This window comes from Mchenga conophoros, linkage group LG1 (genome assembly GCF_057382185.1).
Source record: "Mchenga conophoros isolate Kocher_MC1m ecotype Shallow Benthic linkage group LG1, M_conophoros_male_GT1.1, whole genome shotgun sequence".
Classification (NCBI taxonomy): Eukaryota; Metazoa; Chordata; class Actinopteri; order Cichliformes; family Cichlidae; genus Mchenga; species Mchenga conophoros.
In genome coordinates this window covers 33,219,713-33,236,651 of record NC_140526.1, presented here as the reverse complement: position 1 = coordinate 33,236,651, position 16,939 = coordinate 33,219,713, and the positions used below count along the sequence as shown (strand labels likewise).

At 38.3% G+C, this 16,939-nt stretch overlaps 1 long non-coding RNA gene across 1 annotated transcript in view; it reads left to right on the top strand.

The window, feature by feature from the left end:
* Positions 1 to 493: 493 nt before the first annotated feature.
* LOC146583666 (uncharacterized) overlaps positions 494 to 16,939 on the top strand; it is a 58,944-nt gene continuing 42,498 nt past the window's right edge. The window contains exon 1 of the long non-coding RNA XR_014893174.1: positions 494 to 620. This is a non-coding gene — a long non-coding RNA (uncharacterized LOC146583666). The remainder of the gene's footprint in view (positions 621 to 16,939) is intronic.

Sequence of the window (16,939 nt, the reverse complement as noted above, 5' to 3'; positions counted from 1 at the left end):
ATACCAGGAATGGTTGTAAGACAATTCTAGGCCTTTTGGTCATATATACCACACTTATCTTTTTGCCTTGGCATTGACTTTAGTTGAAAGTCAGGAAGTTTTAAATATCCTTTGATTCAACTCAAGGCAAAGTCTGAAATATCTTAACAGCCATTTTTCAGTGTTACTTTTATCTTTCTAAGCTTTAGGTTTTGAATTTTAATGACTAATCCTGTTTAAGCCCATAACACTGAATGCAGATGGTTCTTGTTTCTGCTTTTGATACTGTACATCATCCTTCAGTATGTTCAAATTAGTGTTCAAGGCACAGTGAGTGGCCAGAGCCCAGGAGTGACAGGAGTGACATTTTCAGTCCTGTTCCAACCTGTCATTCTCTCTTAGGTGAAGAGGGCTCAAAAGGTCAAACTGCCACTAGTATTACATTTAAAATGTCAGTCAGAAGACAAAAATACCTGCTACACACTGAGCGTCACTTGTTAAAGGCAATGTATGTGAGTTGATGTCTGTTAGACAAGAGGATTTTGTATTTTTCCCTTGGGAAATAGTGAACTTGATGAGTCAGAAGATCACTCATCACCTGGGGGAAGCAGCACCTGGACAGAGATTAGACATCGAGTCAGGTCAGTCAGTTCTGCATATCTATGAGTTTCTTGTTTCAGCATTATGTTGTCATGGGTGTTATCACTGGTGACTAGTTTTCAACTTGGTTTTGTTTTAAGAACCGTCAAACTTCTAACACTAGCGACCAGGAAAACACCTAAGACCTAATGGACCCTAAGCTGTCCCTGTGCCAACAAGGGTATCCTATTTGTTGGATGTTGCTGTTTTCTGCTGGGTCACTCAGTGGCATTGGGTTGTTGCACACTGTTTGGGAAAGAAACATTGATAGCCCTGTTGGCAGTATCGTAGTGTTGTTGCTTGAGAAGCAGGAAGTTCTGGGTCTTGGCCTGCTCCCTGATGGACATTACACTGATAAAGCTAAAGGCTACTGAAAAAATGAAGAAAGAGAAGAAGTGTGAGAATACCAAAAAAGGGGAGTGTGGAACACATTATCCTGGGTTAGAGAAGGAACTTTGGAAAAGCTACAGTGATGCTGTATTAAGGACATGACTGCTATAGACAGGAAACTGCTACCTAGACATAAATATAAAACTGGTGAAAACCAGAATTAAATGACATTTTATTCATATTTATTTTTGTTTTACTTGTGAAAATAAAAGACAAAATTCACGATTCACATACTTTTTCTGCTTGGGTACAGGACGACATTACGGTAAATGGCCCATTCCATTGACCCCTCATTTTAGTAAACTCTTGGATGAGAACTTCCTTCCTTCCGCCAAAATGCTGAAGATCTTTCAGCTTGACAGTGAACAAAACATACAGCCAAGACCACAAAGGGGTGGCTGAAAAAGAAGTACAGTGAAGTGGCCTAGCCAGTCTGCAAAGCTCTGTCCTCAGAAAATCTGTGGAGGGAGCTGAAGCTTTGTGTTGCCATTACTGCAGCCAAGAAACCTAAATGGTTCAGAGAGTTTGTGTAAAGAGGAGTCGGCCAAAACCCCTCCTAAGATGTGTGCAACCTGGTGACCACTACTAGTAGCATCTTTGCTGTGCATGCCAACATGGGTTTCTCCTTTTTTGTTTGGGGATCAATCAAATCAGTTTATACATTTAATGTAATTTGCTTTTTTCTGGATTTTTGGTTGATATTCTGTCTCTCTTCATTAAAATGAAACTACTAGAGACTGTTGAATTTGCCGTAAGTAATGAAATTTACAAATTCAGCTGGAACAGAAGCATGTACAGTCTATGAAGGCTAGTTCTAAAGGGGAAAATGGGATCCAAACCCTGAACTAATAAAATGTGCCTAATGAAGTAAACGGTGAGTGTATATAGTGTTTATTACTACTTGGATGGCATATCCTTTAATAGAAAGCACTTTATCCTCTAATAGAAGGAAGCCTACCACCTATAAAAAATACCCCCTATATCATACTGCCTTTTTTTCCCACTGTCTTTTAATTCTAAACACCCAGTGCCAGTTAAATGAGTGTCCTAAATATAAACACAGCAGAAACATGTTAAAGTCTCCCCAGAGTCAGAGAGGGGAAAGCAGCACAGCCATGAGCATGCTTATGTGTATGACCAAGCGCTCATATTGCAAGCTCTTTGTTTTCAGTCCCTTTAAATGCAGACTTTACAGCATTGCAGATGTTGGAGATAAAGTGCTCCGTTTCATTCTCAGCTCTCATGTGGGACATTGAAAATGGTCAGCAGAAATGGTAGTGTGCACACAGACTCAATTTTTCTCTCATAAATCTTTTTTTCTCTTAATAGAGACAAAGCACAAGTGAGTATTTGGGTCGAAATTCTATTGAAGAGGTAGAGAATCTGTTTCAGCCTGGCCCAGAGATGCTCTTCGCACTGAAGGGTCAATTTATTGTGCAAGCAAATGACCCCTTTTCCTTTTTATCTTTTACTGTGTCACAAAAAATGTAATTTGTCTGCACAGGGCCAGCCGTGGCATAAACAGTCTTGTTTAGCACCACAACTACTGGGAGAGGAGGCACATGACTTTCTGAGTTGCTTTATCCACACACTACAGTTGTAGTATTTTTATATATAAATAAAGGCCAGTTACATTTGTCAAAACAGTTCATACAACATTTAATAAACCTATCAGCACCAGATAAATCTCTCTATAGTTCACATGAGGAGATTTGAATTCCTGACAATCTGCTAGCTTTGTATTGCTTCTGCAGGTTTGGAATCTAACTTCCAGTTAGCTGCAACAGGAAGTTAGCCCCAGTGTTGGACAAGACAGCAACCAGCAGCATCAAAATGCTACATCACAATACAGAATTTTGATTACCGAACGCTGCACAAATGGCTCCTCAAAGAATATTTGGGAGTGGTCTTTAAGGATGAAAAAAAAGGAAAACTGAAGATAGAAAAAAATAAGATGGGATAAAAGTATGTGTTGTTGATTGACTCTATCTGAAAGAATGGACGCTGAGTTTCTTGCATGTTGTGTTTGAACATATTTAACAGTAAATAGCCACAATTATTTTTAAATTGACCTGCTAGTTAGGCATAACGGATTTAGATGATAACTCATCAAGGTTTTTTTCTACGAACATGTTTTTTTTTGTCAGCTTGTTAGCCAACCCAAGAGGAACTGTAAAAATAATTAATAGTAGAATAACCTGTGTTATTGTATGCCTAGGTTTGGCTGTTAGATAATTAGCAATGTTTTTGTGGGTTTTCTTGTTTGTTTGTTTGTTTGTTGGTTGTTGTTTTGCAATTTAGAGTTGTCTTTTAATTTTTAACAAATTAAATTGAATATAGAGACGGCAATTCTCACCTGGCAAGCTGCAGCTAGAAAGTAATTTATTTATTATTCATTTTAGCTGTTTCACTAGAACAATCTTTACATGAGATTTACTTGCTAACTTACATAGAACTGCAACATAATTTATAATTTATAATAGTTGTTTTTATTACCTAGAATCCAATGTTGTCTCACAAGATTAAAGTGGTGTTGTAAGTTTATTATTTTAATACGAAATCTATGAAATGTTCAGATTGCCCCGAATTCCTCCAGGCTAACTATTAACTTTCTAGCTGTGTTTAATTGTGTCTTTTAGATCATATTGGGACATATTAATTATATGGCTAGTTATGAGCATCTACTATTCAGTGTTGTTAAGGAAAATCAATTTTTAAATGGAGAACAGCCATGTCTCCATGTTTTACTGTTTTCTCCATGTCAGCACTTGTGCCTAGAAGAAGGTCCTTCACCTCAAACCATCCCACAGTGAGAATGGATAGATCTAGCATCTGCTGCCATCCAATGAAAAACACAAATCCGTTTTGACAAATTTATTTTCCTGCCAACAACTCTTGTCTTTCACATTATCCTGCATTTCACACATTTTGACCATAAGTGACTGCAGGTGAAAGGGAGGTTGGCTGTGATTTATTTCTGGTGATTAGCATAGAAAAAAGAAAAGGTGTATTAAAAAGAGGAGAGGACGATAAGGCCTTTTGAGTGTGATATTCCAGGCCCGGTTCACTGGTTTAACTGAAGCCATATAGGAGCTCTCATATAACCTTTCCTTTTTACTGTATCACCATGGTGACTGCTGAGGTAAGCAGTTGATCTCATTAAAACAGGAGCTCGAGCTGACAACAGTTTGGAAGTTGTCCTTGAGAAACAGAAACAGTAGCCTTGGAATGCTAGCACAAGCCTCCTCACAAAAGGACAGCTTTTTGGGAAATTTCCGGTTTCATTCAACAACCCTTTACCGATTTGCATCATTAGCATCATAATATGATTCAGGAGGGTAGCGTACAATGGAGCAGAGCAGACCTTGATACCCTGAAAGATGAGCTCCAGTCCTTTCCTTTTGTAAAGTACTGAAATTCCTTGCATGTAGCACAAGGCCAAGTTTTTGTGTATCTGTGTATCTCTATTTTAAAGTCTAATAAAGATGACCATACAAATATTAAATGACTGACCCTTAACACACTGCAAGAAACATCACTTTTTTTATCCAAACATAATGGATCAGTTAAGCAAATTCATATGATTTCTATAGAAATATATGTTTTAAAAATGAAAATATAGGTAATTTTCACAGACCAACCCCCAAAAACATCTGAGATGATCCCTTCCACTAAACAAGATTAGTCATAAATGTGTCCAGGACACCTCATAGTGTACACTATGAATTTTTAAAAACCTGGCTTGAAGATGACCTACACAGAAACACTGCTGAGAAAAAGCTGGAAAGCCTGAGAATGGCCACTGCTGACAGAGGACTCGCATCTGTGTGGAAATTTTAGACATTAAAAGAAGTAATAGGTTAAAAATAATGGAATATATGATTATGTGTCAGCAAACCTACCGCAAAGTGCAGTCAACATTTTGGCACATTGGGCAAAGCGTGTGTTTTTTCACTCTTAGGGTACAAGTAGTCCCACTTTTGCTTTTACTGCTTTGGCAGTTGCATCAAAGATGGTCGTCATGGTCAGGGTCAGCTCCCCATAGGAAAGTAAGAAGAGTAATCCTGTTAGAGCTGTTATTATAACCTCTAACAGCTACACACGTACTGTGACCATCTCCACTGCAACCGTGTCGGCTGAGTCACTGAGCCCTACATTTTGCTAAAGTGCACTTTTTGGAATCAAACTGTGTCAGAGAAAGATTGCAACCCCATCTGCTGATACCTAAGTTAGTATTTATTATGATATAAGTGCATTAATCTTATAGCCCAGACAATAGGTAAGTTTTATTTCCGATGATTTGTTGATTTCTTTGTTTTGGGGGGGGGGGTTTGGGTTTTTTGGGTTTTTTTTTTTTTTGGTTCATTTTTTTATTGGTAGGATCTATCTGAATAAAAACCACAAGTGAAAGAGCTTTGTCTGCCAAAACTCCTTCTGTGGTAATGTGTAGAGAAATGATGTTGCCAGACAGTTTACTGCAGTGGATGGATGCCACAGAGATCTCATCAGCTTCACACAAGAGATGTTTATATAACTACACGCAACGCTTCAGATACCTTCTGGTAATAACAGCTTGCCTGCAATCAGAGCTTAAAGCTACCTTGACAGTATCAACCTTCTGGGACTTTAGCACCGCCTGCTCATTTAATTTTGAGTGACACATAAGGAGCAAAATCAAATGAATAATTTCTAGTGTGGCCTCCTGAGATGTGGAATCAGAACTAAATGGACCTCACTGACTATTTGAGGATTAAGTGTAAATTATGGATATTTAACAGTCCACATTTGGATAACATATGTAAACGTATAAACTGGTGGTATTCAGCTGTAGTTACAGATAACTAAAACATGGGTTCAGAATGTTTAGGAAATTATAATGAGACCAGGTTTATATATTCTTTGTTTATTTTCTAGACAAGGAAACTTAGAATTTCTCAATCCTATCAACAAGATATTGGGCTGTCCGTGAGGCTGATCTCAGAGTCAAAACAAAAAGTATCAAAACAAAGACAGGTCACTTTAGTCCAAAAGACTCAGTTAGGCTTTTCCTTTTTCAGGCATCCCTTTGAATACAGAAACTTCACCAAAGGGATTAACCTTTGGAAATACAAAGCACAATACTGAAACTGGTCATTAGTAATATAATATTATTCTAATCTAAATGATATAAAATATAAACATAAAAAAGTCCTTGTCCTATAAACAAATATAAAAAAAAATGCATACTAAAGAAAAGCAAGTTATTCACAGGGAATAATAATAATAATAGAAAAAAACTGCAACAAAAATAATATTCAGCCTCAGATTTCTCACGTAAATGAAGTCCAGTGTCTCATCAGATTGTGCATTTGGTTGAGTTAATACGAAGCATAGCTGTTTGCCTGGATGAGGGCTGCTCATTTTTATAACTGATTAGTATTGCAGTCTGGTGCACCCTAAGAGCCGCATACATCCTTAGACTCACTGCTTATTGTCTTTAAACGGCATAAACATGACAAAGATTCACTACAACGTGGGCCCATGAATACCGATTATCCATTAATGCTTCATTTAAGATAGAGCACGCCTTTGTTATTAAGGGGAGCTGGAAATGCTCCTCAAAGAAAAGTGAAAAGTTGACAGAGTGGTAAGTTAATTTTACAGGCAAGGTACCACATCATTCCCTCGGTGTAACTGTAGAATTCAATCAGGAGTAAAACCTTAAAAGGCGACGATAAGGCTTTGGAAACAAGAGCCTGCATTATAGTGTGAAATAAGCTTTCTGTTTCCCAGGTGAGATCTATAAAAATGGTACAGTCAGCCAAATAAATGTAGTTGCAGAACCACAGGCTGCTGTTAGCAACTAAATTCACACACAGACCAATTCCAGATACAGCAAATCTACAGCACGTCAATGTAAAAAACTGAAAGCTGATACATCTACTAGCAAAGAACTGATTGGTTTTGATTTGGGAATTTATCCATGTGGGTTCCATAGCTAGACAGTTTCTGTGTCAGTATATTTATTCTCAAATAGATGTGTCTGTGAATACACAGTTGTGTACACACAGTCACTGCGTATCTCTATTCAGCACATAAATAAATTGAGTGGTTATTTTGAAAGCAGTGTAAGCTCTTGCTGGCTTAGATTGGGATAACAGATTGCCTTGGGTGTTTTATCTAAAGTTTGTTATGAAGTCCACATTTATAAATCTGGTCTTCTTCTCACATGCAGAAAGCTGCTGTAATAAAGCTGAATCATAAGAAACATGGCAGAGGTTCATAGAGTGAACCTGCACGTGTAGGTACCCTTAGTGCTTCAGTGAGCAATGGGATCTTTGCAGATGCTTGAGTTTGAAAGCATGTTGTGGGGAGGCCACTGCCATTGGGGAGTGCTGTTGCCATGAAGGCATGTTCTCATCTTTTCATTCTTTTTCTTCTTCTTCTCCTCTATAATAATAATAATAATAATAATAATAATAATTTTCTTACAACTGCATTCTAACAAAACATATATTCACTAGAAACATTATTCATTGCTCGGCAGCTGTGCTGTATGGGCATGTATACATTATTCTCCTCAGCAATGAATTAGTATTATTAGCCATTATAAACCCAAGTAAGTGTTGCTATTAATCACTGTATACCATTTTTAAATATTTCTTAAGCCATGTAAATAGCATTATAACTTAATGTTCTCAGTTATGCACCTTGTCCTTGTAATAAGATTAGTATGGTTCCTGGGGAACGGCTCTAGTGAATGCCAAAGCCAAACACCTGCTTGTCCAATAGAAAATAGGCCAACTGTGTGTCACCTTGTCCACTTGGTGTTTTTTCCACACTGGACTTATATGTTTTCAACACACCGGCAACTATTTGTGTTTGTTGTACTTCATTGACTGCGAGCATTCCTTCACGAGGAAACACTGCCGTTTGAGAGAATCTCGCCAACTGGGACATAGAAGAGTCAATGACCTGCAACATGATTCGAAGGATGCACATGGTAGTGATTTTTACGTCAACAACAGGGACAAGCAGACACACTGGCTGTAGTGACTCAACTTGCTGCAATATGCCCTTCAGGCTGAAAAACAAAAAAAACCTCACAGCTATCACAGTCTTGACAGTTCTGGCTGTTGTTCCTGTTAATGCTCCTGTTAGTTTTGTGGTCTTGCTATTTTTGCGATAATGTGCCTTTTGATACCGATGAGGGAGGAGCATGGAGGGTAGTTTTTTGTTTCAATGAAGCCACCTAGATGGAGTTTAAATGCTTGTAGAATGTGGACAGGTTAAAAAAAATATGGTCAGAAGCATTAGTCCAAAAATTTGTAAAATTTTACCAGCAAATTTGAGCAAAGCTAATTATTGACTACGTAGGATGAACCCTAACTCTATACTCCACACAACATGCCAATAATACCTCACACTCAGTACACTCTACGATACAAGGATCTGTGAAGGAAAACCACCACTAGGATACCACCTAATCAGGCCTAAGAGCTTGTTTCCAATGAGAGAGAGGGAAAGAAAAGAAGTAAAATACTTAACAAAATCGTGCAGCGTGGGAGGGGAGAATCTGACAATAGCTGGTGCTAGGTTAATAGAGAGGCCACTTATCTGTTGATACTGGGAACCACTCCAGCCATACCAACACAGCAAAAAGTGAAATAAATACCACTACACTGGTCAACTGTGGCTAACACTTGCAGACAATTAAAGATGATCAAAACATAAACATATAAAACATACAGTTTAAAACATTCAGTCTAGGAATGGAGATTACTGTGGTGCTCACTGGTTTTTACTGTGCAGTGTGGGGATAGTCTGGGCAGCTGAACTTCCAGTGAACTGTAACATTTTGGCACTGGGGCATCCTGGAATATATCAGATTCCCCTGACAGTTCACTATTCACTGAAATATTCTTAGACACATCCCACATGACTTATACCGCTGTGATTTCTTACACTGTTGAGACACCGAAGCTATGAACAGACGCTATATAAAAGACTCCTTGCCAGTTTAAAGAGCCGCTGGTGGGTTTGGACAAGCCCTGTATCTTCCTTTTAGCAGTTAAACACTCAAAAACCCAATCTAAACACACCTTCAGCACCTTGAAACACAGACACATTTGTGACCTGTGTTGGAAATTAAGGCAATGATAGTGACAGTGCTGCGATAGAAGAAAAAAGGGGCGTGAAAGAGAAAGATAGAGAATATTTGCTTTTACTTTGTAGAATTCTTTTGGAGTCTTATCAAAGATATGGCCCATACTAGAGTGCCTCTGATTGGATGGTTTTTACAATTTTCAGCATTTCTGGTATGGATTGTAATGTAACTTGTAACTCTAAAGTAACCATCAAGGAGTAGTTTAACTACCTCAACAGCCTTTCCCCAGTGATGGGCTAGGCATCCCCATTGTCCCCTGACTCTGGTTCCTATACAGAAGTGATGTAATCTGGATTTAGTGGCTCCTCAAAGTATTCTAGTGACGCAGCAACTGAAAAACATATGGTAAATGGACTTATTTAGCTCTTTGGTGCTCTAACTGAGCACTCAAAGCGCTTTTATCTGGTGTCACTAATTTCTAAACCTTGGCTATGGCCTTCTTTCTGACCTCCCAGACTTACTCTTGGTATGATCTTTGTTGGTCAACCACTCCTGGGCAATTTGATCTGACTGTTGATTAGTGAAGTTCAAATTCTTTGGAAATAATGTCTAATCTATTTAAACAAATTGTTAAAGAATTGGAATTTGGACTATATATCTATGTTTGAAATGAAATATTATATATGTTTGAATGTACATGTGCACACCTATCCTATACATGCCTAAGGGCACGATTAATGTAGGTCTGCACCTTTTGGGGCTGCACAGAATGTTTTTGTGTACGAGTCAACATCCAGTCAGGAAATTGTTGCTCATATCAGTAGTCAGCCAGTAGCTATGGTGAAGAAAGAGGCCAGGGTGAGGGAGAAATGTTATGCATGGTTGCTTTGCTGTCCCCTTAGCCCTGAGTTTTGGCAGGCCATCAGAGGGAAGCAGGAAGCAGATAAGGCCTCACACATGTCTCACGTTTGGTGAACTGGCAGTGAGCTGTTCAGAGACAGATGCTGTGGCTTGGTGGGAGGAGTGGACATTGCACTTTCCATCTCCTGCCATTCTCAATTTCCTATGGCAGGATGCTGATTTAGACTAAAGTACTAGCAGCTAATTTGTATGATAAATGCAACTCTCTTTTTTCCCTTTCTTTCACCACCTTCTCTCTCGAGCTTTCTAATAAATGCTACACAGGAATAGCAGCCAAACTCCAAATACAGCCGCAAGGTTAAGTCACACATGTAGCCTATTAGCACACCAGCATCCCTTATTTAAAAAAACTAACTTCATTTCGCTGTCAAATATGGAATATTTTGTTTGATCAAAGAGAATCATCAAAACGTCTTTGGGTTCTTGCCATGCTCTCAAGATAACATTACTGTACTGTTTATGAAAAGACAAATCTTCACCATTATTAGATGGGTCAAACACTGCTTATTAGGTTTTTGACAGTGTGATTTTCTTAAGCTTTGTAGTTATAATGGCTTGAATGAAGAGCTGAGAAAACAAACAAGCAAAAAACTCAAAATAAAAACTTTTGTACCCCAACTCTTTGTGCATTTTGACACGAAAGCCACACCACTGTTATTGTGTCAGATTCTGGGTGAGAATATTAAGAACTTTTTTTTAAAATTTCCAGTTGTGCTTGTAACTGCTCTAAAGGTAACATTCCCATTATAATTATTCAAAAGTCATATGTCATGCCTTGAATTCTGAAACTCTCCGAAGCTGTTTTATTTCTCTGCATTTGTGTTATTGAATACAGCCAGATTTGTATCATTGAGTTTCTTTTTCAAATATAAATGGATTAAAAGCTGAAAAGTGTAAATGACACTTGAAGTAATGCCAGTGGAAGCATCTGTAGGAATTTATCAGCAAAATGCCTAAACAGAAAAAGGTTATAGAAGCTAAACTGACAATAATAGAGTTACAGCTGCAGAGTCTACCAAAATAGTTCTTTACTTTAATTGTCACCCTACCAACAAATTTTACATACATCAACTAGGAACCTCTAGTCGATTACCCTCCATGAGTAATCAATTCAGGTAAATATTTTTATTTTGTATTTACATAATTAAACCACTGAGGTTGATTTTGACCCCAGTATAAAATAACTGAAATAAACACACAGCCAGCCAGTCCAGAAGCCTAATCTTTCCAGAATGTCCTGGGTCTGCCCTGTGTCCTACTAACTTCCTCCTGCTAGGACATGCCCACTGCACCTGACCTAGCAGGTGCCCAGGAGGCATTCTGGTCAGATGACAACACCACCTCCTTTGGATGTGGAGACAGTGGCTCTACTCTGCGTCCCTCCCAACTCACTAAGCTCCTCACCCTATCTGTAAGGGACAGCAGACATGCTTCAGTGGAAGCTCATTTCTGCTTTTATCCCCAATCTCATTCTTTCAGCACCCAGAGCTTACGCGAGGGTCAGAATGTAGCTCAACCCATACACTGACAGCTCTGGGATCAGCTCTCTCTTCACCACAGCAGACTGGTACAGTGTTAACATTAGAGCAGATGCTGCACCAATCTGTCTGTCAATCTCCCGCTTCACTCACCCACTCTCATGAACAAGACCCCGAGGTACTCCTCCACTTGGTGCAGCAACTCATTCCTGACAGGGAGTGGGCATTCCACCTTTTTTCCTTGGTCTCAAACTTGAAGATGTTAAGTATCATCCAGCCACTTTACACTCCACTGACAACTGACCTAGTGCAAGCAGATGAAGCCAAAAGCACAACATCATTTGCAAAAAGCATAGACCTTTCCAAACCTTTCCCCCTCCAGACCTTGGCTGTGCCTAAAAACTCTGTCTATAAATATTACCAAAAATCACTATGGTTGTACCTCGACATCTCCAACATTCTGACAACTTCCAAACTTAAAAAGGAATAATAAGGCAGAAATAGAAAAGCAGAAATAATCCTGCTTTATTTTGAAGAAACTGGCAGTTATAAAAACTGGAATGATTGAAATAAACTGTGAGACAAACAAACAAGGCACAAGGCAAAGAAAGAGGGAAGATGAGGATTAATGTGTGTCTACAAAGCAGACAGGACCCAAGTTTCAGACTGTGCAAAGTTGCCCTGGAGAGTATTTGCAACATAGTAGCAGGATGTAAGGTGCAAGCTCGGACAATGTACACTGAGAGACACAACCAAGTCGCCGGGATAGTGTACAGGAACATCTGGGCCCTGTGTGGACTGAAAGTCTTCAACCCTTCAAGCGAGACAACACATAAGGTTGTTGAGAACAACAGGGCTAAGGTCCTGTGGGACATTGGGTTCCAAACTCCCAGGCCTCTGGTAGAGGACCAGAGCAGGAGGAACATACACATACTTAAGAGGGAGATTTACATATACTGTAAATTGGCCTACAGTCCATGGGATAAGGATTAAACACAACAAATTGTTATTTCTAGGCAAAAGAGAACATTTTTAAACACAACACATATTCGGGGTTGTGGCTTTTCAATTTGAAGAAAAAATATTTTAAATGTTAATTGTGCACGTATGTAAACCTGGGAAGTATAATTTCTATAAACTGTTTAAAGTATTGTACTACAATTGACACAGAAGAACCTTCACAGCTTTAGAAATTATTTCTGCTTTGTATCACTGGTATCACAAGTTTTTGATAAAAGTATATAAAAAAATTGGCATCTAATTGTTAAAACAGGGGTGAAAGGTTTTTGGCCGTTGGGCAGAGAGCTGAAGTGCTTCTTTTGTGTTTTGAGATGTAAAAAAGGTCTTTTGCACAGACTAGTCGGTGTTGTAAGAAATGCCTTAGCGGTTTTGCGAATTGCATTATTAAGGGTGAAAATGATATTACTGATGTGAGAACTGCATCGAGGCAATAGAGAAAAACTGTATCATAGGACGACAAAATTTTCCTCTGCAGTTGCTGGAGTTTAGCCCCCTGCAACTTGGTGGATGGGTAGGCTATGCTATCCAATCAATACAAATGTTTGTGAGAGGAAAGCCAGGAAAAGATTACATCGTTGTTTCTGCATCCGTAATTCCCATTTGTTGGTTGGGTGACTGCTTGGGTTGGGGGTGGGGGTTGGGTGAGGTTACAGTCGACTAGTCAAGCTCTTCCCTGGCAGATGAAATGATGCAGCTGCTGTGGCCTTGTTTATCAAAGGAGATGCACAGAGTGTTTGCTGCAGCATTAGAGAGGGAAAAAAGGGTATGTGTTGAACTGGACACTCAAAATTGAGCAAAAAAGGGGAAATGCAAAAGACTGGAGAATTATATTATAATATGATTTACAGTTCAGTGCCCATATTTAGATAAGAATGTGAAGCAGACGATTTTTTCTTTTGTCCTATTTTCTTTTTATGGGCTAACACTCTGAGTTGCCCATTCACATATTGGTTCTGCATTTACAGTACTTGTGTTTTCCCTCCTCTTATTTTTCTCTGTGTGGCAGCCTTTTAGATAGTAGGATAGTAAGAATATTCAGAGAGTGTACAGCACAACTGACCTTTAAATGGAGAAAAATTTGTCTGTCATTTATTATTCATTCCTCAAACTAGACTTCTGATGCAAAAAACTTACTTTACTTAACTATGCACAATATTTCTGCAGGTTTAATATAGAAAACCCTATATCCTCATGTCCCCCATTACAATAATGACAACCACTTACAATGAATGGATTTGATATTAAATTAAATCTGCAAAGCTTTATCTGTGGGGAAACCATTATTATAAGGGGCGATCGTGGCTCAGACAGTCTCAGTCGTTGTGTCCTTGGGCAAGACACTTCACCCGTTGCCTAGTGGTGGTGGTCAGAGGACTCGGTGGCGCCAGTGAATGTCAGTGTACCCCAGGGCAGCTGTGGCTACAATGTAGCTTGCCATCACCAGTGTGTGAATGGGTGGATGACTGAATGTAGTGTAAAGTGTTTTGGGGTCCATAGGGACTAAGTAAAGCGCTATACAAATTTTTGTTTAAAAATAACGTAATCACTCACAAATGATCAAAGTAAAAATTGTATTCATTTTCCACTCTTAGTTATAAGTTATGATATTTTTTAAGAATTCCATTGTGACATTTTGCATTTTTTTGGATTTGGGCAAACAGTTTCAACCAGGATACTGCCATTGGAATTATTCATGAACAACAGAGCCATTTGGGTCATTCCTGCTTTCTAAACTCTGAAATGTTTGTATAAGATATAATCACCTAATGCTGCTGTATCTCAGTGGAGCTGAGAAAATTGATTAGCTGCAGAGGAAATGTCAAGAGCTGAACTGGATGTTGACTGATGAAAATGTCCTTGACATTATTCTGATCCCTGTATCATTTACTACAAACTAGCCTCCAACCTATTTAAATCAGGAGGCTAATTTGTGCCAGTGTCAGTTTTACTGCCCTGTCATTGTTTTGGTTTAGCCAGCAGTTATTGCCGACTCTATGACACTTCATTACTACCTAATTAGTATTCCGGATTAATTGGCCATCTTGTTAATTATAACCTCTAAATATTATGATAAAGCTCCTGAACAATTAAAATGAGGTGGGTTAGAGGCGGTGGAGCTGCATCACAAAGGACTGTAAACTACAGCGTATTCTCACTTGAGGGGAATACGGTGGATTTAATTTGAAATCTTAATTTGATATCAAATGTTTTACTTTGTTATAAAAACAATAACAAAGTAAAGCAACAAAACAAAGCAATTCAAAAAAAAAAAATCACACCCATGTGCACATTTTGCTATGATGACACATGCAAAGACATATACACAAAAGGTAAAAACAATACCAGTGTCAGCCTTGCAGCTGATGTCTTTAAGAAGCCAGCAGTTTTATTATTTACCTACTCTTTGCATGTACTATATGTTTCTAAAGAGGATTGTGACCTCGTGTCTTTGGCACTATTCACTGTGACCCAAATCTTAGAAGAGAGACGTTGATTAATCTCAGCATGTAGGCAATTTTGTTGTTTACTGATTTAGTGATTATGTGGGATTTAGAAAGATTTTTTTTCCCAAACAATTTATTTATTTATTTCAAACCGCAGGGAACAAATCTGCAAACATTTTACATTGTATACTATTTTTTTGTCTTTTGATTTTTTTAAACAGGTACTTCCATCTCTGTGGCACAGTTTCTCTTTAGCTTTAAATCCAATATCTGAAGGTCAGATTTACAACACTAATTTCAACAAGAGACAGTCGGTCAGTAAATCAGGTCAATGGACATTATCCAATATAATCCACTCTAATCTCACAGAGTATACTCATAGCGGGAGATTACCTCTGTGTTTCATTTTAATTGCTGTGTTAAAATCCTGATTTGGTCGCTTATGATTTGTAACACTAAAATGGAGAGACTGTGACGTGTCATGAAATTGGAAAGATGTGAGTTTAGTCAGTCTACAGTCATTCATTTAATAAGATTTAATTTTAAAAGTACCCCAATGTGAGAATCTACCCAAGCAAAACCAAAGCAAAAAGGTGGGTGCTTTTCATTTGTTCTTTACAGCAATGTTTTATTGGTTTACAAATGATTCTCTTTGCATGAATGGTGATCTGACAGATGCATGACACCAACAACTGGAAGCAATTCTATTAAAATGATTAAAAAAAACCAACCCATTAATCCCCAACAGAAAAGACCCACTAATCTTTAAAACCACACACACAGAAACAAAAGTCTGTGGACACACGCATCAACACGCAATCTGGGAGGTATCAGAAAGGACAATACATATAAAAATTTTCATTTTTGTATAGCACACAGGTCAAAACATATTAAAGTATCAAAATTTCCCCCCAAAAAAGCCACATAAGCACTTACAGTGCTGTTTCACCGAGATTATTTAATAATTAAAAAAAGTTTACACCTACAAAAGTGGGATTTGATGAGGGAACCATAAGAAGCTGAAAAAAATGCAGTCACTGGCAATAACTGCGATTTAGACAACTGAACAACTTCACAATATAGAACAAGTAGATGGTACATAAGCCATTGTGCCTCATTTTCAACTTCTTGTTACTAACAAAAGCTGGAAATGAAGCAGGATTTGACAAAAGCATCATTGTCTAATGTCAACAGTCCAGCACAGTCCATGTTTCTAAACTGTACCATAATCCTGCAAACTCCATAGTTAAGCCTGTACTGAATGCCCAGGAAGACCTTTGAATGACCTCAGATTTGACAATATCAAATGACAAAATAAGTCAAGCGACATAGCAGCATATCCACTGTCTGATTGACAGATTTACCAAGAATTTGAAGATTCACATGTAAGCTTCAAATTCCCAGTTTATCAAATGTCTTTGTGGTTTTAAAATAATCTTTCAGTCAGTCTCAGTCTCATTTGGATATTGTATATACTACTAATCCACTAGAGGGGCATTTTTTTTTGTCCAAGAAGAGGCAAGGGATTACCGAGGGGCAAAATTCTCAGATGTGCTACTCTAATCTGTATCACGCTGATGCTCTCTCCTGTTCTGCTGGATGATACAGTTACCTTGTTGTTCTCTACATGAATGCATTGTTTTATTTGTAAATGATTCCGTCAATGTCAATAACCAAACTAAATCTGGACACCAGAATAAATTTTCAGTAGGTTCACTGCAACCAAACATTTTCAGAAAAGTCAAAGGTTTTTTGAGAATTGTTTGGTGTCTCTTCTTTGAGTTGAGGCAAACGAGGGAGGTGGGCAGAAACGTCCAAGAGTTCTTTCCAAACTGTCTTTTTAAACCACAGGTCTTCACAGGCTGCTTTTCACAGAATTCACAAAGCAGGAAGCCTCTGCACAGAAGAGAACAGGGTAAGTCCAGAGCAAAAACAAAAACAAAAAACAAATAAAACAAAAACAGATCTTCTCACTAAAACCA